The following is a 9,517-nucleotide window of genomic DNA, read 5'->3' on the forward strand; positions in this document are numbered from 1 at the left end:
AGGTATGATGCTGAAAGAAGAGTTTGGTTCCTCATTGACCTGTCACAGAGACCTCTTATTGACACAGGCATGCACACACACACACATAATTGTACATACACTACCACAGATCAGTCTCTTGTGACACAAAGCCTATTTACAGCCTTGTCTATGTCCTGATGCTGCTGGAAAATCATAATTTGTTGTTTTGGTGTCTCCAAAGAGTCACTCACACATTTGAAAGACTCTCCTTTCCTTTCTCTCGGGCTTCTTCCTTCCTGTCCTCCCCTCTTTCTCTCACTTTTCTCCACTGTCTTTGTGCATTCAATGTCTGTCCATCTGTGAGTATGTCTGCCTTTCTTAGCTCTGTCTTTCCCCTTTCTCTTGCTCCTTTTCTGTTTTTTTTCTCTCTCTCTCTCTCTCTCTCTCTCTCCCTCTCTCTCTCTCTCTCTCTCTCTCTCTCTCTCTCTCTCTCTCTCTCTCTCTCTCTCTCTCTCTCTCTCTCTCTCTCTCTCTCTCTATCTGTGAGGCAGGGCTGTTGTTGATGTGATCTGGCGACCCTGGAAGCAGTTCAACAGTGTGTAATTAGCTGCTGCTTATCTCCGCTCTCTGCTCCACCCTGAGGAAAGCCATAGCACAAGCATACACACACACACACCAAGCAACCAGACCAATACATTATGTGATCACCTACAGGCATAGCCAATGACTTTTTTGACTCGATGTGTGTTCATGTTTTGTTTGTTTGTTTGTTTGTGTTTAGAGAGAACGAGTGGCCTATCATGGGAGGAGTGGTGGAGCATGCTAATGAGGACAGGTTTGGGTCAGGGCCATTCCTCGTCTCACGAGTCACCAGAGCGAGAGAACCCTGCCCCTCCCTGCCTCTCCCCTTCTCCTCCCAAAAACAATCACTCTTTCCCTTCTTCTCTGTCCCTGTCTCTTTTACTCAATAATCACATTGTCTTTCCTGGAGGACAAGTTGTGTTCTGTCCAAACCAGAATGCATAGTGTACAAACACATTAAGGATTCTGAGATGTGTTGATACAGCTCTGTGGTTTGTGTTGGCCTGTGTCAACCTTAATGAGGAGACTGAGACAAGGCAACTGCACCTGTAAGATCTAGGGGAGATAGTTCCCATAGTCATTCCAAAACCATTTCAACAGTTGAATAGATATCTCTCTTCAAACTCTTGCTTGAATTCAGTCAAGAATTGTATGCATTCTCATAATTCAAAATCTTCTAGGTTGATTCTTGTTTTGGTGAGTTGTCACTTTTTTTTTTACCAAACAGAGTCGTAACTTGAGTCTGCACAGGCCGATATGAGAGAGATAAAAAAAAAACTGAAAGGCCTCAATCTTGTTTTTTTAAGTTGGTGACAACTGTTATTTTACTGCCTATGTGATTTTAAAAGGGAAAGTGAGTGCCTTTTTAATAGATGAGAAAATAACATTTACTGTTCTGGCATGATAATCAAGTGACTAATTGCTTGGTGCTATCTTTGCCAACATGGGCGTTTGATGTCCTTGGAGGAGGGGAGAAATCACATTTTGACAGCTGATTTTTCAGCCGCTGTGAAAACAGAGACAATTTCAGGGGAAATTTAAGCTATACTGAGCATTGTCCGGGGTCCAAGCATAAAGAGGTCTGGAAGCTCCAGTGTCTAAGGTGGTCTAACTTTTTAAACAGTGGCTATTTTAAAATCATGTCACCCATGGAGTAGGGGACATTTTCTGAGCATGAACCTACATGAAGAGGGTTGGGGAGCCCTGAGAATGTCTTTGTGGTATTAATCAGAATCAGAATCAGAATCAGAATTCGGTTTATTCGCCATGTATGTTATACAAACACAGAATTTACTGTGGCAGGGAGGTGCAAAACACTAAACATATACAGATCTTAAATTAACCCTTGTGTTCTCCTCGGGTCGTTCTGACCCATCAGTCATTGTGACCCACCGTCGTATTGCGACAACTTTACCGCATACAAAAACAAAGTGAAGCATTTTCTTTTAACCGTCGGGCTGTCTCAGACCCCCCACATTGCGAAGGTTAAAAGAAAAGTATTTTTATTTGTTTTTGTATTGGGTAAAATTGGGTAAACACAATGATGGTTCGTTATGAACCTTTGGGTCATGTGACCCGAAGGCAGCACGAGGGTTAAGTAAAAGTACAAAAGTTTAACTATTTCTAAGAACTAAACTAAGAATCTAAGAATACAACAATTTAAATATAAAATAAAATATATATAAAAATAAGAATAATGAGCAGCGTGAATGGTCAACATAGTGCAGTCGGATACTGAGATAAAGTGGCTTATGCATACTGAATTGCCATTAGATGGACTTATAGTTAAATAAGTGAATGAATGTCAATGGGAGTCCTTGGCCTTGTTGAAGAGGCCAGTAGCAGATGGAAAGAAACTGTTCTTATGGCGTGAGGTTTTGGTCCTGATGGACCGCAGCCTTCTGCCAGAGGGGAGTAGCTGGAACAGGGAGTGACCAGGGTGGGAGGGGTTGGCCACAATCTTCCTTGCACGCCTCAGGGTCCTCGAGGTGTGCAGGTCCTCGAGGGTAGGCATATTGCAGCCGATCACCTTCTCAGCAGTGCGGATGATACGCTGCAGTCTGCTCTTGTCCTTGGCAGTGGCAGCAGCGTACCAGACGGTGATGGAAGAGGTGAGGATGGACTCAATGATGGCTGTGTAGAAGTGCACCATCATTGTCTTTGGCAGGTTGAATTTCTTCAGCTGCCGTAGGAAGTATATCCTCTGTTGTGCTTTTTTGGTGAGGGAGCTAATGTTCAGTTCCCACTTGAGGTCCTGGGAGAGGATGGTGCCCAGGAAGCGGAAGGACTCCACAGTGTTGACTGGGGAGTCGCACAGGGTGATGGGGGTGAGTGGGGCTGTATTCTTCCTGAAGTCCACAACCATCTCCACTGTCTTAAGAGCATTGAGCTCCAAGTTGTTCTGGCTACACCAGGTCACCAGGTTGTCAGCTTCCCACCTATAGTCAGACTCATCCCCGTCAGAGAAAAGCCCAATGAGGGTGGTGTCGTCCGCAAACTTCAGAAGTTTGACAGACGGATGACTGGAGGTGCAGCTGTTGGTGTACAGAGAGAAGAGAAGAGGGGAAAGGACACAGCCCTGAGGAGATCTGATGCTGATGGACCGGGAGTCAGAGACTTGTGTTCCCAGCTTAACGTACTGCTTCCTGTCAGACAGGAAGTCTGTGATCCACCTGCAGGTGGAGTCGGGCACGTTCAGCTGGGAGAGCTTGTCCTGAAGCAGGGCAGGGATGATGGTGTTGAAGGCAGAGCTGAAGTCCACAAACAGGATCCTGGCATAGGATGCTGGGGAGTCCAGGTGCTGTAGGGTGAAGTGGAGGGCCATGTTAACAGCGTCATCCACAGATCTGTTGGCTCTGTAGGCAAACTGCAGTGGGTCCAGGAAAGGGTCTATGATGGCTTTGAGGTGTGCCAGCACAAGGCGCTCAAAAGACTTAATTACCACAGAGGTCAGGGCGACGGGTCTGTAGTCATTGAGTCCTGTTGGCCTTGGCTTTTTGGGCACAGGGATGATGGTGGAGGACTTGAGACAGGCTGGCACATGGCATGTCTCCAGGGAGGTGTTAAAGATGTAGGTGATAAAGGTGAACACCGGAGCGGACTTGGAACTGCACAGAATAGCCTAACCTATTCTAGCAAGCCTGGAATGTTTTCCTTATATCATGGCCACTAGTTTAGCTCGGAGAGAAAAGCTTTGTGTGTGTCTAGCTGTTATCACTGATTATGCTACTGTTGGTGTATGTGTGTGTGCACACTCATATACTTTTGCCTGTGTCCGTGCTTGGGTTAGTGTTTGTGAGTGTACATTCAAATCTGCACTCTGCACCAAAATGTATAAATGTGTGTGTGTATGCTATGTGCATGTACATGGTGTGTGTGTGTGTTATCAGACCGGATGTGTTGTGTCTGCATCAGCCTGTTATCAGACTGTGTGTTTTGGGTCAGCCTGAGCTGTGGTGGGGAGGTGGGACATTCAGTGCTGCCGGCCCAGGCTGCATTAGAGATGCCAGCCTCAGGACTCTGTGTACACAATACAGACGAGGAGCCTGGCCAGGTGTTCATCCACACACACACACACACACACACACACACACACACACGCACACACACACACACACACACATAGGCTGACAGGAACAAGCACACATGTTTAGAAAGGGAGATAAAGAGGAAGGCAGATTGTCACACACACACACACACACACATAGACTAACAGCGACAGGGACAAACACATAAAGGTAGACGGCACAGAGGAAGGCAGACACACACTCACACACATACACACACATACACTCACCCAATGTTCAGACATGCTGACAGACAGATAGTTAGACAGAATCAGACAGAAACACCTGCCACTGATTTAAATCCTGTTTTTGTGTTTGATAAGAAGAACTGTATCTGAAAGCAAGGGAACATTTTTGAGTCATGTACCTCTCTAATGTACCCTCCACCCAAAAAATAAAACAAAAATATAGAAATATAAAAGAATATATACTATATATATTAGGTTATATAAAACATATAACCCAAAAACAAAGCAACACCCAATTCTACAATCAGCCGGTGGCAACAGGGTGTGTGTGTGCATGTGTGTGTGTTTAATCCCTGTTGACTTGCAAGACTCCCCGCTGGTTCTGGTAATGTCTCAGCCTTCAGAGCATGCCTGCACGAGTACACAGAGCTCTCTAACGTCTCTCTCTCTCTCTTTTCCTTGACTTTCTCCATCTATCTTTCTGTCTTAGATCCCTATTTTGTTTTTGGCCACTCATCTTCTCTTTCTGTCTCTAAGGTCTCACAGGGCTCTCCCTCTCCATATGTGCTCACACAAATAGTTCAGAGCAACGTTTTCTGTTATTCTACTAATTTGTGAAATTAGTTTTTTCTTTGTGGTCTTTGTGGTCTGTCTTTGTGGATCTCTTGTCTTATTCTCATCGTACTCCTGCCTTAGTCAGGGAGGAAGAGCAGAGGGGAGGAATAGGCTGTTTAAGTTTGAGACACTGAGACAACAATAGAATTACAGAGGCAGTGAGATAATGTGTGTGGAGAGCAGGGGAAACAAAAAAAAGAGAGAGGGGCCGACGGGGAGAAAAGGGGGGAGATTAATAGTGTAGAAGAGAGGTGGGATAGAGAGACAGAGAGAAAGAGAGTGGCAGAGCACTTGAAAGGAACAGAGAATCAGGCAGATTGGCAGGAGCACTAATGAAGCAAGGTGCTTGGTGATGAGACTGACAGCGCTGCACTCATAATCAAAATTCCATTGTCATGGGCTTCCAAATAATATGCGATTACAATTAGCCGGAGAGCTAGGCCTCTGTGCAGACATGCTATAATATCTGTAGCGCTATTTACTATAACCCTGATCACTTCTCTGGTAAACTAGGCCAGCCGGTGCACAGCGTCAGTCAGGCAAGCCTGTTGGCGAGCCCGCGTCAGGCGACAGCAGCGGAATTTCACAAATATGGGTGAGGTTGTCACCCGGCGGAATGCACTCAAACGTACTTGGACAGTCGTGTCTGGAAAACTGGGTCATTCTCATTGGACGCGGCCAAGCAACGTTCGGTTGGTGAGTATGTGCGTGTGTGCGCGTTTGTGTAAGGGGGGAAGGGGGGTAGTATAAGAAGGCCCGCGGTAGAAGAGTGTCAATTTCAAAAGCAATTATAATCTTCTTAGTGGTCAAAATTACTAAAATGTTTTCCTCCTACATGTTAGCATGACTCAGGGGTTTATACTTGTGTTTGGGCCACGACAAGAGATTTACCCGACAGGAACCACTGGTTTGTTTGCTAAGCCTCTTTACCATTTTACATAGCTTTGCTTTGCCTATATGGAACAGCGGGGCCTTTCAAGGTGGATGTGTTTCAAATACGTGTGCCTGCATTGGCTAGCTATAGGAGGGGACTGGTGTTACTACCACCTTGATGTGTTTGGCAAATTTTCAACTGGCACCTATTGATTTCTGTGCAGGTTTTTTGGGGGATTAAACTAAATCAAAGTAACCCACAACCAACTTTAAACTCAATTCTGAAATCCTTCCAAATGGTCCAAAGAGAGATTACAGCAATAAAACATATTTGTGTGTGTGTGTTTGCGTGTGTTTTGGCTGTTGCTGTATGTGATTTGTCCTTGCCATGCCAGCGTCCTGTTGCCATAGACAGGTGTGCATGAATATGAATTGGCAAACCGACCTTTTAAGGACTGGTGCTTTTTTAATAATCTTGCTTCTTCCAAGGCTTATAAGGCTGTGTTCCACTGTGTGCCCTAACTGAATACTATATAGAATATCTCAAGTTAGCACAAAAGCACTTTAACACACACACACACAAACACATAAATGAGTTGTGAGCTATGAAAGACAAGAGGTACTTTTCAAGGATAAGTGTCTGCCAGGGGAAGTTCGTAAACCATTAGGAGAAGGTTTAGAAATTCTAGAAAGAAACAGATTGCACTGAACACGTCAATACCTGCATGACTGTCTGTTCCTTTAAATGCTTGTCTCCCCCTCTGCTGTCTCTTTTATCGCTCTTGAGACATTCCACACTGCCCTAAAAATGGCCTCGGTCACTTTCAAATGGGAAATCTGTTTGAAAACAAATCAGCGAGGAAGAGAGAAAAAGAGAGGGAGGTCGAGAGAGCCAGAGAGAGAGAGAGAGAGAGAGAGAGAGAGAGAGAGAGAGAGAGAGAGAGAGAGAGAGAGAGAGAGAGAGAGAGAGAGAGAGAGAGAGAGAGAGAGAGAGAGAGAGAGAGAGAGAGAGAGAGAGAGAAAGACGTGGGCATGTCGCATGATATCTTTGACTTTTAACACTTCCCTGGTCGATGACATCTCTCCGTCACGCGCGCACGGCTCAGCGCATCGCGCGTCCTCTCTTTCCCCTCTCTCCTTTCCATAGCCCGGTATATCAATTCCTCACACAGATCGGCTACCGAGTGGAGAGGAGGACGTGTGCGATTTGGGAGCAGCAGATGTTGGCGTCTTCCATTTTCAATCCCTGTTAAACCGTCCGTCCTCTATCTTCCAGTCTGGATCAATATTCCCGCCGGGGTTTAGTTGAAGTTGACAGTTTAGCGCTCCAAAGCCGACACATATCGATCTTTACTGGATATAAGAACCAAGAGAAACCGGGTGTACAGACTTGCTCTGGTCTACATTGCGCCTGACCTCCGGTCCAGACTAATCTCAGAACAACGGATTCGATGGAAAATGCGTTTATTGATGGTCTCGGTTCAACGCTGGCAACTAACCATGTCCATTGGATAAAATATAATTCAGAAGTTCTATGGTGCCATGCTAAGAACTCCATTTGAACCCGGATTCCAATCACCAGGAATTTCAGGGGTTTCATGACCTCAGTGGACAGAGTGAAAACTTCGTTTCAGACCGATACTGTGACAATATTCTACAGTCTTAGGTGAGTATCAGTAACTCAAAAGAATTTGTTTTGAATCCCAATGTGAGGGGACGTTGGTGGATTGAAGCATTCTGACGGCATATGGTCTGTAGGCGCACCAGGTTTGTAGCCAACACCGCACTACCTCTCCGGAGCGCTTCCTCGCCGGGGCGAGATATTGGGAGAGTCTGAGGCATGCGGACCGTTGTTTCTCCTACCTCTCTTCACCGGAGACTCTCCGCAGCCTCCACAAAAGTAAGTAACGGATTCATCTGAAACTGCCATAGTCTAAATGACCGTGCAACCATTTGTTTAACTGCATCTTTACGTCCGCATCTTGAAGATTAACTATTCGTGTTGATAAGTACGTTTGATATCTGGAGATGCTATTTCTTCTGTTTTAGTAAGCCTAGTAGGTTCACAAAAGGACTGCCGTTGACACACGCGGCCATGCTGAGGCAGATACTTCTGAATTCCACCGAAGCACCGGACTTTGACTTAATGATGGCACAGACGCACGCACCTGCGTCCCTGAACGCATCTCATGGTTCGGTGAGCGTTGCTGCCTTGCTCAGGCCAACGGGCCGGGCCGGTCTGCGGGAGGGCGAGTTAAACAAACCGGACCTGGCCACTTACCTGGTCATCTGCCTCCTGCTGTTTCTGCTGGTGCTACTCATTGTGTTCTTCATCAACTGTCAGCTGCGGAACTCTTTCTTCGCCTCCATGCCCTATGACAGATCGCTGAGAGAGGCAAGGACCTCATACAAGTAGGCCAGGCCCCATGGCCTAGACTACTTGCAGTTCCACGGTTCTGGGCCGTTCGGTCCGGACTCCGGTCTGGTCCGTGTTAAATGGAATTGCTTGTGATGCATCATGAACTGGACTCAAATATAATGTCATAGCTAATTGTTTGTTTGTTTTGTAAGTGTAATGACTTGTGCAATGTGATCATGCAGCCAGCAGTTTCATACCCATGTAAAACTATGATTAAACACAACATTTATCGACCAATAGCCTATAACCTGAGGTATTCTTACAGTCTCGTAACTGAAGGGATGATGATGATGATGATGATGATGATGACATTAACTTCAAGAAAGAAAAATAGTGAAGGTATTGATAAAAGCAGAGGACGCAATCCCCTCCAAAATAATCTATATGACTGCAGCTGCAGCACTTCGACAGTCTTTTAATTTAAGTTTACCGTTACAATTTACGGGGGTCATTTCTCGCAGGAGGAATTAGCCTACTTTTACGGGGGTCATTTCTCGCAGGAGGAATTAGCCTACTTTAAGATAACATAAATTGCACGCCATATTGAATGCACGGCTGGGTTTGTGCCCCGGATGATTTACTGAGGTGCACCCTAAAATAGACATACAGTCTAATCCATAAAAGTGTGCGTATGTGTGTGCGCGTGCGTGCGTGCGTGTGTCTTTGAGTGTGTTTTCTCTTGTAAACTGCAGTGCGTAAAATAAATCAGGGATTTAGGCGCGTAAAGCTAGACTGTTCCGATGAGGGGTACAGATTATCCGCTGTATTGCAGTGAGGATACAAAAAAAATAAGTTAATCGCTTGAAGTAGTCTTGTGTGTAGAGAAGAGTGTGTAGACTTATCGTTTTTACAACATGCTGTTGCATTTCTACAGATGGCAATGATCATTTATTGAACATATATCATGAACAAATTATTGCTGCTAGACTGTTTTGACCGTTGCATTAATCCTCCAGAGACATTATTTACCACTAGGTGGAACCATAAACTACGCCTCGTTTGTTTGACTTTCATCTTAATGAAGATAACATGGATCTTCATACGAAAATAGTAAGCAGGAAACATCATGATATCATAAAACTTCCACATACAAAAGGCCTTTAGGCCTACTTCAATTTTTTCAGTCGTCACGACTGATTGGAGGAGAAAGAGAGAGAGAGAAACACACACACACTACATTCCAGTTTTCTACCATTGAGTGCAGGAAGGAATCCACACTTCATGAGGATCAAAAGAGTTGTTCAGACATCAGACAAAAGAAACGAGGGGGAGACCAGGACCAAACCTCTCAAAGCACAATGGAGTGATGCCAA

At 45.2% G+C, this 9,517-nt stretch overlaps 1 protein-coding gene across 1 annotated transcript in view; it reads right to left on the minus strand.

Moving 5' to 3' along the window:
* Positions 1-9,517, minus strand: part of hdx (highly divergent homeobox) — a 350,307-nt gene that overhangs the window by 288,613 nt on the left and 52,177 nt on the right. The window lies entirely within an intron of this gene.

This window comes from Osmerus eperlanus, chromosome 13, assembly GCF_963692335.1.
Source record: "Osmerus eperlanus chromosome 13, fOsmEpe2.1, whole genome shotgun sequence".
Classification (NCBI taxonomy): Eukaryota; Metazoa; Chordata; class Actinopteri; order Osmeriformes; family Osmeridae; genus Osmerus; species Osmerus eperlanus.